This window comes from Salvelinus fontinalis, chromosome 20 (genome assembly GCF_029448725.1).
Source record: "Salvelinus fontinalis isolate EN_2023a chromosome 20, ASM2944872v1, whole genome shotgun sequence".
NCBI classification, from domain to species: Eukaryota; Metazoa; Chordata; class Actinopteri; order Salmoniformes; family Salmonidae; genus Salvelinus; species Salvelinus fontinalis.
The window spans coordinates 43,540,641-43,556,593 of NC_074684.1; the positions used below are offsets into that span (position 1 = coordinate 43,540,641).

Here is a 15,953-nt window from a genome sequence, read left to right on the forward strand (position 1 = left end):
TTTCTCCCTGTATTACAGTGTTGTCCCTGTTTCTCCCTGTATTACAGTGTTGTCCCTGTTTCTCCCTGTATTACAGTGTTGTCCCTGTTTCTCCCTGTATTACAGTGTTGTCCCTGTTTCTCCCTGTATTACAGTGTTGTCCTGTTTCTCCCTGTATTACAGTGTTGTCCCTGTTTCTCCCTGTATTACAGTGTTGTCTCTGTTTCTCCCTGTATTACAGTGTTGTCCTGTCTCTGTTTCTCCCTGTATTACAGTGTTGTCCTGTCCCTGTTTCTCCCTGTATTACAGTGTTGTCCCTGTTTCTCCCTGTATTACAGTGTTGTCCTGTCCCTGTTTCTCCCTGTATTACAGTGTTGTCCTGTCCCTGTTTCTCCCTCTATTACAGTGTTGTCCTGTCTCTCCCTGTATTACAGTGTTGTCCTGTCCCTGTTTCTCCCTGTATTACAGTGTTGTCTCTGTTTCTCCCTGTATTACAGTGTTGTCCTGTCCCTGTTTCTCCCTGTATTACAGTGTTGTCTCTGTTTCTCCCTGTATTACAGTGTTGTCCTGTCTCTGTTTCTCCCTGTATTACAGTGTTGTCCCTGTTTCTCCCTGTATTACAGTGTTGTCCTGTCCCTGTTTCTCCCTGTATTACAGTGTTGTCCTGTCTCTCCCTGTATTACAGTGTTGTCCTGTCCCTGTTTCTCCCTGTATTACAGTGTTGTCTCTGTTTCTCCCTGTATTACAGTGTTGTCCTGTCTCTGTTTCTCCCTGTATTACAGTGTTGTCCCTGTTTCTCCCTGTATTACAGTGTTGTCTCTGTTTCTCCCTGTATTACAGTATTGTCCTGTCTCTGTTTCTCCCTGTATTACAGTGTTGTCCTGTCTCTGTTTCTCCCTGTATTACAGTGTTGTCCTGTCCCTGTTTCTCCCTGTATTACAGTGTTGTCTCTGTTTCTCCCTGTATTACAGTGTTGTCCTGTCTCTGTTTCTCCCTGTATTACAGTGTTGTCCCTGTTTCTCCCTGTATTACAGTGTTGTCCTGTCTCTCCCTGTATTACAGTGTTGTCCTGTCCCTGTTTCTCCCTGTATTACAGTGTTGTCTCTGTTTCTCCCTGTATTACAGTGTTGTCCTGTCTCTGTTTCTCCCTGTATTACAGTGTTGTCCTGTCCCTGTTTCTCCCTGTATTACAGTGTTGTCTCTGTTTCTCCCTGTATTACAGTGTTGTCTCTGTTTCTCCCTGTATTACAGTGTTGTCCCTGTTTCTCCCTGTATTACAGTGTTGTCCCTGTTTCTCCCTGTATTACAGAGTTGTCCTGTCCCTGTTTCTCCCTGTATTACAGTGTTGTCCTGTCTCTGTTTCTCCCTGTATTACAGTGTTGTCCTGTCCCTGTTTCTCCCTGTATTACAGTGTTGTCCTGTCTCTGTTTCTCCCTGTATTACAGTGTTGTCCTGTCCCTGTTTCTCCCTGTATTACAGTGTTGTCCCTGTTTCTCCCTGTATTACAGTGTTGTCCCTGTTTCTCCCTGTATTACAGTGTTGTCCTGTCCCTGTTTCTCCCTGTATTACAGTGTTGTCCTGTCTCTGTTTCTCCCTGTATTACAGTGTTGTCCTGTCCCTGTTTCTCCCTGTATTACAGTGTTGTCCTGTCCCTGTTTCTCCCTGTATTACAGTGTTGTCCTGTCTGTTTCTCCCTGTATTACAGTGTTGTCCCTGTTTCTCCCTGTATTACAGTGTTGTCTCTGTTTCTCCCTGTATTACAGTGTTGTCCTGTCTCTGTCTCTCCCTGTATTACAGTGTTGTCCTGTCTCTGTTTCTCCCTGTATTACAGTGTTGTCCCTGTTTCTCCCTGTATTACAGTGTTGTCCTGTCTCTGTTTCTCCCTGTATTACAGTGTTGTCCTGTCTCTGTTTCTCCCTGTATTACAGTGTTGTCTCTGTTTCTCCCTGTATTACAGTGTTGTCTCTGTTTCTCCCTGTATTACAGTGTTGTCCTGTCTCTGTTTCTCCCTGTATTACAGTGTTGTCTCTGTTTCTCCCTGTATTACAGTGTTGTCCCTGTTTCTCCCTGTATTACAGTGTTGTCCTGTCTCTGTTTCTCCCTGTATTACAGTGTTGTCCCTGTTTCTCCCTGTATTACAGTGTTGTCCCTGTTTCTCCCTGTATTACAGTGTTGTCCCTGTTTCTCCCTGTATTACAGTGTTGTCCTGTCTCTGTTTCTCCCTGTATTACAGTGTTGTCCCTGTTTCTCCCTGTATTACAGTGTTGTCCTGTCTCTGTTTCTCCCTGTATTACAGTGTTGTCCTGTCTCTGTTTCTCCCTGTATTACAGTGTTGTCCCTGTTTCTCCCTGTATTACAGTGTTGTCCTGTCTCTGTTTCTCCCTGTATTACAGTGTTGTCTCTGTTTCTCCCTGTATTACAGTGTTGTCTCTGTTTCTCCCTGTATTACAGTGTTGTCCTGTCTCTGTTTCTCCCTGTATTACAGTGTTGTCCTGTCTGTTTCTCCCTGTATTACAGTGTTGTCCCTGTTTCTCCCTGTATTACAGTGTTGTCTCTGTTTCTCCCTGTTTATTTGGGGATATTAAAGTGTGGACAGAGCTACATCACAGATCACACAGGTTGGCACCACCTACACAGAGTACACCCGCTCTCTCACACACACACACACACACACACACACACACACACACACACACACACACACACACACACACACACACACACACCTGTGATGTAGCTCCGTCTATTACTAAGGGTTACAATAAGCAATGTTAAAGCGCCTAGGCTCAGCTGTGAGGTTTAAAAATATCTTTATCTGAAATATCTGAACTTAGACAATTTCCCTGACATATCGCAGATATCACATACACGGGGAAAGTCAAGTGCAGTGTGCTTGGCGACAATGCAGCTTTTTTGTCGAACATCCTTGTATAAATCACAGTAATAACAACATTCTATACTTGAACAAAGTCCTTTATTATGTTGTTTTATGAAACCAAAAAACGTTCTCTGTACAAAGTCTGTACAAAAGGTTCCTTTACATGGCCAGGACACTGCAACACAGTTCTTCACGGATGATAATATCCCAACATTGTTCACGGAAATCCAACTACTGCATAGACCTCAGAAAAACTAAAACACCTTCCTTTGTAAAAAAAAAAAATAGACTAAAACGATAAACCTCATTACAAATTTATCTCGAGATCTAATCTATTCTCCTTTTTTTAAATGAAAAGTGTTTTTGTTTTTAAACATGACCAGTCCCGTGTGGCTCAGTTGGTAGAGCATGGCGCTTGCAACGCCAGGGTTGTGGGTTCGATTCCCACGGGGGGCCAGTACAAAAAAAAAAAAAAGTATGAATGTATGTACTTGTAAGTGGCTCTGGATAAGAGCGTCTGCTAAATGACTTAAATGTAATGTAAATGTGATAGTGTATAGGATGACTTCATCGTTAAGGGATTTTACTTGAAGATTAAAGCTCTGGTATTCTGCCCGGTTGGGATTAGGATTAGGATTAGGATTACATCTACAACATGATGCTTTGTTTGATCAATAGTCAGCGATTTTAATCCTGTACTGTAATAGTATTTAAATTGTATTTGGGGGGGGGACACAAACGTTCTCTCTTTATTCATTTGAATAGTTTATCAAGACAGTTTCACAAAAGGAGATTGTGAATAACTCATCTGGTATATTGCTTATCTGTTACTCCAGATATTGGTTTAGTTTATTGATCCTGTGCCATTTTGAAACCCATTTTCCGAGTGTTGCTAGGGAACACAGCTCACATGAAGATCTCTCCCTGTTAGATGGAGTCTAACTCGCCATGTTAAAACACACACACACACACACACACACACACACACACACACACACACACACACACACACAGGTGGAGGTAATTGCTGGTGATCAAAACAGTTCCTCCAGAGTAGAAAGCGTCACTTTAACTTGGGCCAAATGCACCCTACTCCCTATTTAGTGCACTACGTTTGACCAGGGCCCATAGGGTAGTAGTGCACTATATAGGGAATACGGTGCATTTGGGATGCATACCCTTTATTTAGTATTATTTATTGAACCTTCATTTCAACAGACATATTCACACCTCTTATCCAAATGCACCCTATTCCCTATTTAGTGCACTACTTTTGACCAGGACCTATAGGGTAGTAGTGCACTATATGGTTTATCCAAATGTGCACTGTATAATACAATATAAATATACACATTATACACAAGATATAGACACTGAGTGTACAGAAGATTAAGAACACCTGCTTTTTCCATGACAGTCTGACCAGGTGAATCCAGGTGAAAGATATGATCCCTTAATGATGGCACCTGTTCAAATTAAATCAGTGGAGATGAAGGGGAGGAGACGGGTTAAAGAAGGATTTTTAAGTCTTGAGACAATTGAGACATGGATTGTGTATGTGTGCCATTCAGAGGGTGAATCGGCAAGACAAAATATTTAAGTTTCTTTGAACGGGGTACGGTAGTAGATGCCAGGTTTGTAATCAAGAACTGCAATGCTGCTGGGTTTCCTGTGTGTATCAAGAACGGTCCAACACCCAAAGGACATCCAACCAACTGGACACAACTTTAGGAAGCATTGAAGTCAACATGGGGCCAGCATCCCTGTGGAGTCAACATGGGCCAGCATCCCTGTGGAGTCAACATGGGCCAGCATCCCTGTGGAGTCAACATGGGCCAGCATCCCTGTGGAGTCAACATGGACCAGCATCCCTGTGGAGTCAACATGGGCCAGCATCCCTGTGGAGTCAACATGGGCCAGCATCCCTGTGGAGTCAACATGGGCCAGCATCCCTGTGGAGTCAACATGGGCCAGCATCCCTGTGGAGTCAACATGGGCCAGCATCCCTGTGGAGTCAACATGGGCCCAGCATCCCTGTGGAGTCAACATGGACCAGCATCCCTGTGGAGTCAACATGGGCCAGCATCCCTGTGGAGTCAACATGGGCCAGCATCCCTGTGGAGTCAACATGGACCAGCATCCCTGTGGAGTCAACATGGGCCAGCATCCCTGTGGAGTCAACATGGGCCCGGCGTCCCTGTGGAGTCAACATGGGCCAGCATCCCTGTGGAGTCAACATGGGCCAGCATCCCTGTGGAGTCAACATGGGCCCGGCGTCCCTGTGGAGTCAACATGGGCCAGCATCCCTGTGGAGTCAACATGGGCCAGCATCCCTGTGGAGTCAACATGGGCCAGCATCCCTGTGGAGTCAACATGGGCCAGCATCCCTGTGGAGTCAACATGGGCCAGCATCCCTGTGGAGTCAACATGGGCCAGCATCCCTGTGGAGTCAACATGGGCCAGCATCCCTGTGGAGTCAACATGGGCCAGCGTCCCTGTGGAGTCAACATGGGCCAGCGTCCCTGTGGAGTCAACATGGGCCAGCATCCCTGTGGAGTCAACATGGGCCAGCATCCCTGTGGAGTCAACATGGGCCAGCATCCCTGTGGAGTCAACATGGACCCGGCGTCCCTGTGGAGTCAACATGGACCAGCATCCCTGTGGAGTCAACATGGACCAGCATCCCTGTGGAGTCAACATGGGCCAGCATCCCTGTGGAGTCAACATGGGCCAGCATCCCTGTGGAGTCAACATGGGCCAGCATCCCTGTGGAGTCAACATGGGCCAGCATCCCTGTGGAACGCTTTTAACACCTTGTAGAGTCCATGACCTGCTGAACTGAGGCTGTTCTGAGGGCAAAAGGGGAGTGCAACTCAATATCAGGAAGGTGTTTCTAATGTTTGGTTTCCTCAGTGTATATATACACACACACACACATATATATATATATATATACACATTAAATACAAAAGCGCTGTCATGGGAAGCACAAATAAAACAGCACAAATCACCCAGAAAAAACAGTTACATTCCTCCACAAATAAGTCCCCAATCAAAACTCTAAACTGCCTGAGTGACACCAGAATATCGAGATGAAATGTATTGTGAACGTTCCACTAAACCCAACTAAACCCAACTAAACCCAACTGTTAGCCTGGGTTCCAGTCTGTATAGCTATAATACGAAACATTAAAACCAAACACCCGCTAGCCTGGGTTCCAGTCTGTATAGCTATAATACGAAACATTAAAACCAAACACCCGCTAGCCTGGGTTCCAGTCTGTATAGCTATAATACAAAACATTATAACCAAACACCCGATCCTTCCACTTCAAACAGCCACCTGTTAGCCTGGATTCCAGTATGTTAGCTATAATACGAAACATTAAAGCTAAAATCTGATTTTACTTAGCTGGGTGGAGACCCGAGGAACCTCCAAGAGTTAACCAATCCTGTGAACGGGTTTAAACAACTCACGTGTCTATATTCTTCAACAGCAAAGTTAGATAAGATAGAAGTTTAATTAAGTAGGGCCTTTGAAAAACAAAAAAAAGGGGGTAATGTAGAGATCTATGGGTCTGTAGTCCAAGTCCAGCCAACCTATAGATACAGGATACAGTAATGAGTATCAAAATTGTTGTCTGTAACAAAACGAAGGGCATTATGGGAGATGGCTTAAGAGGAGTAGCAGCTGCCCTTTGATAAACAATATCACCATAATCAAGAACAGAGAAAAAGGGTTGAGAGAACCTGTTCGTCCTTGGACTTGGACTTGAAAGGAAACTGAAAACTGAACGAAACACTCTTTTTTTCCCTCCTCCAATGCTAGAATGATATTCCATTCTTCTTCTTCTTTTCGTTCACCTTTAATGAAGTGGGGAGGAAGAAAGGTTGTTTTTTCAGTCAAGGTGTCTACCAACGAGCCGCAGCATAACAGTGGCTGGTGGTATCAGTCTCCACACACCTCCACTGACGTCTCATACTTCTGGATCCCATAAATCGTTTCAATGGGCAATTAGATCATCAAATCCATGACAACGCCGTCATTTAAGATATAGACACAGTCCCAGAGAAAAGTTTGGACACACTTCCTCATTCCAGGGGTGTTTTTCTTTATGTGTTATTATGTTCTACATTGTAGAATAATAATGAAGACATCAGAACTATGAAATAACACATATGGAATCATGTAATAACCAAAAAAAGTGTTAAACAAATCAAAATATATTTTATATTTGAGATTCTTCAAAGTAGCCACCTGTCACGGCCGTCTGAAGAAGGTGACCAAAGCGCAGCGTGGTAAGTGTTCATCATTTATTAAAAACTGAACACTGAAATACAAAAAAACAACAAAGAGAACGTCAGAAAAAGTTCTGTCTGGTGCAGACACAAAAAACAGAAAACAACTACCGAACAAAACACAGGTGGGAAAAGGCTACCTAAGTATGGTTCTCAATCAGAGACAACAATAGACAGCTGCCTCTGATTGAGAACCACACCCGGCCAAACACATAGAAATAGACAACATAGAACAAAAACATAGAATGCCCACCCCAACTCACGCCCTGACCAAACCAAAATAGAGACAGAAAAAGGATCTCTAAGGTCAGGGCGTGACACCACCCTTTGCCTTGATGACAGCTTTGCACACTCTTGGCATTCTCTCAACCAGCTTCATATGGTAGTCACCTGTAATGCATTTCAATTAACAGGTGTGCCTTGTTAAAAGTTAATTTGTGAAATTTCTTTCCTTCTTAATGCTTTTGAGCCAATCAGTTGTGTTGTGTCAAGGTAGGGCTGGTATACAGAGGATAGCCCTATTTGGTAAAAGACCAAGTCCATATTATGGCAAGAACAGCTCAAATAAGCAAAGAGAAACAACAGTTCATCATTACTTTACGACATGGCCTGTCAATCCGGAAAATGTCAATAACTTTTCAAGTTTCTTCAAGTGCAATCGCAAAAACCATCAAGTACTAAGATGAAACTGGCTCTCACGAGGACCGCCACAGGAAAGGAAGACCCAGAGTTACCTCTGTGGCAGAGGATAAGTTCATTAGAGTTAACTGCACCTCAGCTTGCAGCCCAAATAAATACTTCACAGAGTTAAAGTAACAGACACATCTCAACATCAACTGTTCAGAGGAGACTACGTGAATCAGGCCTTCATGGTCGAATTGCTGTAAAGAAACCACTACTAAAGGACACCAATAAGAAGAAGAGATTTGCCCTTGGGACAAGAAACACGAGCAATGGACATTAGACCGCTGGAAATCTGTCCTTTGGTCTGATGAGTCAAAAATTGAGGTTTTGCCACCAACCGCCGTGTCTTTATGAGACGCAGAGGAGGTGAACAGATGATCTCCGCATGTGTGGTTCCCACCGTGAAGCATGGAGGAGGAGGTGTGATGGTGTAGGGGTGCTTTGCTGGTGCCACTGTCTGTGATTTATTTAGAATTGATTGGTACTCTTAACCAGCATGGCTACCACAACATTCTGCAGCAAAACGCCATCCCATCTGGTTTGCGCTTAGTGGGACTATCATTTGTTTTTCAACAGGACAATGACCCAAAACACACCTCCAGGTTGTGTAAGGGCTATTTGACCAAGAAGGAGAGTGATGGAGTGCTGCATCAGATGACCTGGCCACCACAATCACCCGACCTCAACCCAATTGAGATGGTTTGGGATGAGTTGGACCGCAGAGTGAAGGAAAAGCAGCCAACAAGTGCTCAGCATATGTGGGAACTCCTTCAAGACTGTTGGAAAAGCATTCCTCATGAAGCTGGTTGAGAGAATACCAAGCGGGTGCAAAGCTGTCTTCAAGGCAAAGGGTGGCCACTTTTGAAGTATCTAAAATTTAAAATATATTTTGATTTGTTTAACACTTCTTTGGTTACTACATGATTCCATATGTGTTATTTCATAGTTTATTCTACAATGTAGAAAATAGTGAAAATAAAGAAAAATCCTTGAATGAGTAGGTGTGACTGATACTAAGTCAAATACAAATATATTTGTGATTGTGGAGGGATTTACTTCTACCAGATGCCATTTTATGAAGTTTTTGCTCTGAAGATAATTTCGCTAATTTCGCCAATTGAATAACACTCAAAAACCCTACAAAAGTTTAAAAACCGACAAGTCTACTTCCTGGAAAAAGATGTGTCACTTTCATACAGTATTAAAACATGGTGGAACCATATATACTATCAAAGTATGTGGACACCTCTTCAAACGAGTGGATTCTGCTATTTCAGCCACACCCGTTGCTGACTGGTGTATAAAATCAAGCACACAGCCATGCAATCTCCATAAACAAACATTGGCAGTATTATGGCCTTACTGAAGAGCTCAGTGACTTTCAACGTGACACCGTCATATTTACAACAAGTCAGTTCATCAAAGTTCTGCCCTGCTGGAGCTGCCCCGGTCAACTGTAAGTGCAGTTATTGTGAAGTAAAAACATTTGGAGCAACAATGGCTCAGCTGTGAAGTGGTAGGCCACACAAGCTCATAGAACGGGACGAGTGCGGAAGCACGTAAAAATCATCTGTCCCCCGTTGCAAAACTCACTACCGAGTTCCAAATTGCCTCTGGATGCAATGTCAGCACAATAACTGTTAGTCAGGAGCCTAATCGCCCAACATCAGTGCCCGACCTCACTAATACGACCAACTCCATATTAATGCCCATGATTCTGAAATGAGATGTTTAACAAGCAGGGGGTCACATACTTTTGGTCATGTAGTGAAGCTAGATAGACGGATTAAACCCATTTTTAGCAATTAACATTACCTTTGAAGGCTTCCACCATTTTGAAGTAGTCAACTGGGTGGGACCAGAGAGGAAGAGAGGGATTACTCCACCCAAAGTCTGTCCACGACAATAAGACCACAGAGTGAGGAATTTTTTTGTGTATGTTGTTCACGCATATCTGCCCTCTCATTGGCTAGAATGGTCCCTGTTGGTCTTGGCACCTTCTCCCTGCGTTCCATCTTTGAGGACATGTACATTCGGAAAAGTATTCAGACCCCTTCCCTTTTTCCACATTTTGTAACGTTACAGCCTTATTCTAAAATTGATTAAATAAAACATTTTCCTCAGCACTCTATACACATAACCCATAATGACAAAGCAAAATCATGAGTTTTTAGAATTTTTTGCAAATGTATTAAAAATATAAAACAGAAATACCTTATTCACATAAGTATTCAGACCCTTTGCTATGAGACTTGAAATTGAGCTCAGGGGCATCCTGTTTCCATTGATCATCCTTGAGATGTTTCTACAACTTGATTGGAGTCCACCTGTGGTAAATTCTATTGATTGGAAATTATTTGGAAAGGCACACACCTGTCTATATAATGTCCAACAGTAGACAGTGCATGTCAGAGCAAAATCTAAGTCATGAGGTTGAAGGAATTGTCCGTAGAGCTCCAAGACAGGATTTTATCGAGGCACCGATCTGGGGAAGTGTACCAAAAAACAGTAAAAAATAAAATACATTTTTTGTAAAGTACCTCTATTATTCTTAAATGGAAGAAGTTTGGAACCACCAAACCACCCGGCCAAACTGAGCAATAATGGAAGAAGGGCATTGGTCAGAGAGGTGACAAAGAACCCAATCGTCACTCTGTGGAGATGGGAGAAGCTTCCAGAAGGAGAACCATCTCTGCAGCACTCCACCAATCAGGCCTTTATGGTACAGTGGCCAGACGGAAGCCATTCCTCATTAAAAGGAACATGACAGCCCGCTTGGAGTTTGCCAAAAGGCACCTAAAGGACTCTTAGAGCATGAGAAACAAGACTCTCTGGTCTGATGAAACCAAGATTGAACTCTTTGGCCTGAATGCCAAGCGGCACGTCTGGAGGAAACCTGGCACCATCCCTATGGTGAAGCATGGTGGTGGCAGCATCATGCTGTGGGGATGTTTTTCAGCGGCAGGGACTGGGAGACTAGGCAGGATTGAGGGAAAGATGAATGGAGCAAAGTACAGAGAGATCCTTGATGAAGACCTGCTCCAGAGCACTCAGGACCTCAGACTGGGGCAACGGTTCACCTTCCAACAGGACAACAAACCCTAAGCACACAGCCACGCAAGAGTGGCTTCGGGACAAGTCTCTGAATGTCCTTGAGTGGCCCAGCCAGAGCCCGGACTTGAACCCGATCTAACATCTCTGGAGAGACCTAAAAATAGCTGTGCAGCAACGCTCCCCATTCAACCTGACAGAGCTTGAGAGGATCTGCAGAGAAGAATGGGAGAATCTCCCCAAATACAGGTGTGCCAAGCTTGTAGCGTCATACCCAAGAAGACTCGAGGCTGTAATCGCTGCTAAAGGTGCTTCAACAAAGTACTGAGTAAAGGGTCTGAATACTTATGTAAATGTGATATGAAATTTGTATATTTCTCATACATCTGCAAAAATGTACACACACGCGCACCCCCCACACGCACGCACCCACACACCCACACACACACACACACACACACACACACCCACCCACACACACACGCCCGCACCCCCACACACATGCACACACCCCCACGCACCCCCCACCCTCCGCACGCACGCACGCACGCACCCCCACCCCCACGCACCCTCCCAACACACACACACATCTCATCACGACTCCCTCCAAGGACGTCCTTTGTGTGTGTGAGGACAAACTCTGTTAGGAAAAATAAGCTGTGTATAAGAATACCACAAGAGGCACATTGTCCATGATGTTTACCGCGGTGAAAACAGAGGATCCACTTCACACAACTACCTCCTGAATATCAACGAAAATGAGTATTTAGACATTTACGTTCAGGTCTAATTATTGACGTGAAAGATTAAATGATTATACTACAAAAACATTGACTAACAAACTTTGATTCTATTTTCCGACCAGAACCTACTCATTTCAAATAACTGAATATACATAGTGATTATTAAACAAGTTATTAACATTGAAAGAATACAGTACATGGAAATAAGTCTATTTTATACACACTAAATCGTGCAAAATAAGGGTTCTTTGGCTTGTAACCATAGCATCCCTTTTTTGTGCTAGATAGAATCATTTTTTAAGGTTCTTTAAAGAACCATGCTCATGAATACGGTTCTAAATGGAACCTTTACGGTGCTATAAATAACTGTTTCCAAAAGGTTCTATGCAGAAACATCAATAAAAGGTTCTAGAAGGGCTGCGCTATGGTTACCACCCTTTGTGGGTGCTATATAGAACCCTTTTTGATGGTTCTTTATAGAACTTTTAGGATCAATGTTTCTATAAAGAACCTTCTTAAATATAAGGTTCTTCGTAGATCCTTTTGAAGAACCATACAGGGTTTTATTCTTCTGGTTAGCCAGATATTGTGAAAAATTTGTCCCGTCTCCCCCCGCTTTTAATATTGTGTCCTATTCGTTTATACTTCTCCTCCTCTTTCTCTCACCTCTTGCTCTCTCTCTCCTCCCTCCCTTCCTTCCTTTCCCTCCCCTCGCTCTCTCCTCCCTCTAATTGACAAAGTTGTGAAATGTTTTTAAATGGGGGGGGGGGGGGGTGTAAAATAAATGCAGCAGTACAGTAACTAACAATTGATTAAATGTCTCCTGTTATTCTTTGGTCTTCACAAACAAAGGTTTTAATCAACATGCTTGATAAAAAGGGATTTATAATTCTTCAGATAATTTGCAAGACAGTCTGTTACAGCAGCTTTCTCACAAGACTACTGGTGGCAGACTACTGGTGGCAGACTACTGGTGGCAGACTACCGGTGGCAGACTACCGGTGGCAGACTACCGGTGGCAGACTACCGGTGGCAGACTACCGGTGGCAGACTACCGGTGGCAGACTACCGGTGGTAGACTACCGGTGGCAGACTACCGGTGGCAGACTACCGGTGGTAGACTACCGGTGGCAGACTACTGGTGGCAGACTACTGGTGGCAGACTACTGGTGGTAGACTACTGGTGGCAGACTACTGGTGGCAGACTACTGGTGGCAGACTACTGGTGGTAGACTACTGGTGGCAGACTCTTGAGACAACAGTTGCATCTCTACTTAGGCTTCATCCCAAATAGCTTCCTATTCCCTATATACAGTGGCTTGCAAAAGTATTCACAACCTTTGGCATTCGTCTTAATTTGTTGCCTTACAACCTGGAATTAAAATGGATTTTTTGGGGGGGGGTTTGTATCATTTGATTTACACAACATGTCTACCACTTAGAAGATGCAAAATATGTTGTATTGTGAAACAAACAAGAAATAAGACAAAAAGATAGAAAACGTGAGCGTGCGTAACTATTCACCCTCCAAAGTCAATACTTTGTAGAGCCCTCATTTGAAGCAATTACAGCTGCAAGTCTCTTGGGGTATGTCTCTATAAGCTTGGCACACCTAGCCACTGGGTTTTTTTCCCATTCTTCAATGCAAAACTCCTCCAGCTCCTTCAAGTTGGATGGGTTCCGCTGGTGTACAGCAATCTTTAAGTCATACCACAGATTCTCAATTGGATTGAGGTCTGGGCTTTGACTAGGCCATTCCAAGACGTTTAAATGTTTCCCTTTAAACCACTCGAGTGTTGCTTTAGCAGTATGCTTAGGGTCATTGTCCTGCTGGAAGGTGAATCTCCGTCCCAATCTCTGGAAGACTGAAACAGGTTTCCCTCAAGAACTTCCCTGTATTTAGCGCCATTCATCATTCCTTCAATTCTGACCAGTTTTTCAGTCCCTGCCGATGAAAAACATCAAACATGAGGTTCTCGGGGTGATGAGAGGTGTTGGGTTTGCGCCAGACATAGTGTTTTCCTTGATGGCCAAAAACCTTAATTTTAGTCTCGTCTGACCAGAGTACCTTCTTCCATATGTTTGGGGTGTCTCCCGCATGTCTTTTGGTGAACACCAAATGTCTTTGATTATTTTCTTCTTTAAGCAATGGCTTTTTTCTTGCCACTCTTCCATAAAGCCCAGCTCTGTGGAGTGTACGGATTAAAGTGATCCTATGGACAGACACTCCAATCTCCGCTGTGGAGCTTAGCAGCTCCTTCAGAGTTATCTTTGGTCTCTTTGCTGCCTCTCTGATTAATGCCCTCCTTGCCTGGTCCGTGAGTTTTGGTGGGCAGCCCTCTCTTAGCACGTTTGTTGTGGTGCCATATTCTTTCAATTTTTTAATAATGGATTTAATGGTGCTCTGTGGGATGTTAATAGTTTCTGATATTTTTTTCAACCCTGATCTGTAATTCTCCACAACTTTGTCCCTGACCTGTTTGGAGCACTCCTTGGTCATGGTGCCGCTTGCTTTGTGGTGTTGCAGACTCTGGGGCCCTTCAGAACAGGTGTCTATATACTGAGATCATGTGACAGATCATGTGACACTTAGATTGCACACAGGTGGACTTTATTTAACTAATTATGTGACTTCTGAAGGTAATTGGTTGCACCAGATCTTATTTAGGGGCTTCATAGCAAAAGGGGTAAATACACTTTTCCGGGTCTTTTTTTGTTGTTGAATTTTTTTCATTTCACTTCACCAATTTGGACTATTTTGTTTATGTCCATTACATGAAATCCAAATAAAAATCCATTTAAATTACAAGTTGTAATGCAATAAAATAGGAAAAACACCAAAGGGGATGAATAGTTTTGCATGGCACTGTAGTACACTACTTTTGACAAGAGACCTATGTGGGGCCCTGATTTAACAGTAGTGTACTATATAGTGTTACGATATTGGGGGAAGGTCAGTGTTTGGGACATAAACACACTATCCAGTATACACTTCTACCCTCCATCCCCCAGGAGACAGCAGCATTCTTAAAGAGGTCCAGGTTTCGAGCCTGGTTGATAAACACATCAGGTGTTGCTAATTAGGATGATGATCAGTCAGTGTCCCAGCTGGTAAGTCGTGAGGCTGCTGGTTGGTTTTGTGGCCACATTTTTGTAATGTTTTTTTCCCCCGTCACCATCTGAACAACTAATAATGCGCTTGGACTGGCCGACCAAGAGGACGTGACCGAGCCGTTTCCAAGGGCACATGTTCATCCAACACGGGTCATTCAGGTTACAGATCATGTAATAGGCCTAGGACCCATAGACAAAGACAGTTCAACAATATCCGTAGGCTAGTTACGGGTTTGGCAACTCTAACAAATAGGGTGCCACTTCACACGCAGACTCAGAGATCAGAGAGTTTCTGTACTTAGGTTGAGAGATGAAGGCTAGTTGTCCATGTTACTTAGGTTGAGAGATGAAGGCTGTTTGTCCATGTTACTTAGGTAGAGGGATGAAGGCTGTTTGTCCATGTTACTTAGGTAGAGAGATGAAGGCTAGTTGTCCATGTTACTTAGGTAGAGAGATGAAGGCTAGTTGTCCATGTTACTTAGGTAGAGGGATGAAGGCTGTTTGTCCATGTTACTTAGGTAGAGAGATGAAGGCTGTTTGTCCATGTTACTTAGGTAGAGAGATGAAGGCTAGTTGTCCATGTTACTTAGGTTGAGAGATGAAGGCTGTTTGTCCATGTTGAGTGTTGATTAGTTCTAGTACAGTAGAATCAGAATGATCTACAGGCAGACAGAGGGCTGTTTACCTGTCCAGAGCTGGTGGTTTGTGGGGGAAGCAGTATGTTTGACCTGTCCAGAGCTGGTGGTTTGTGGGGGAAGCAGTATGTTTGACCTGTCCAGAGCTGGTGGTTTGTGGGGACAGCAGGATGTTTGACCTGTCCAGAGCTGGTGGTTTGTGGGGACAGCAGGATGTTTGACCTGTCCAGAGCTGGTGGTTTGTGGGGGAAGCAGTATGTTTGACCTGTCCAGAGCTGGTGGTTTGTGGGGACAGCAGGATGTTTGACCTGTCCAGAGCTGGTGGTTTGTGGGGGAAGCAGTATGTTTGACCTGTCCAGAGCTGGTGGTTTGTGGGGACAGCAGGATGTTTGACCTGTCCAGAGCTGGTGGTTTGTGGGGACAGCAGGATGTTTGACCTGTCCAGAGCTGGTGGTTTGTGGGGACAGCAGGATGTTTGACCTGTCCAGAGCTGGTGGTTTGTGGGGGCAGCAGGATGTTTGACCTGTCCAGAGCTGGTGGTTTGTGGGGACAGCAGGATGTCTGGCAGCC

At 44.0% G+C, this 15,953-nt stretch overlaps 1 protein-coding gene across 6 annotated transcripts in view; it reads right to left on the bottom strand.

The window, feature by feature from the left end:
• Positions 1-11,573: 11,573 nt before the first annotated feature.
• LOC129817854 (low density lipoprotein receptor adapter protein 1-like) overlaps positions 11,574-15,953 on the bottom strand; it is a 148,838-nt gene continuing 144,458 nt past the window's right edge. For all 6 annotated transcript variants that reach the window (XM_055873448.1, XM_055873445.1, XM_055873444.1 and 3 more), the window contains one exon: positions 11,574-15,953. This exon is cut by the window's right edge and continues 342 nt beyond it. The gene's annotated coding sequence lies outside the window, so the exon portion shown is untranslated.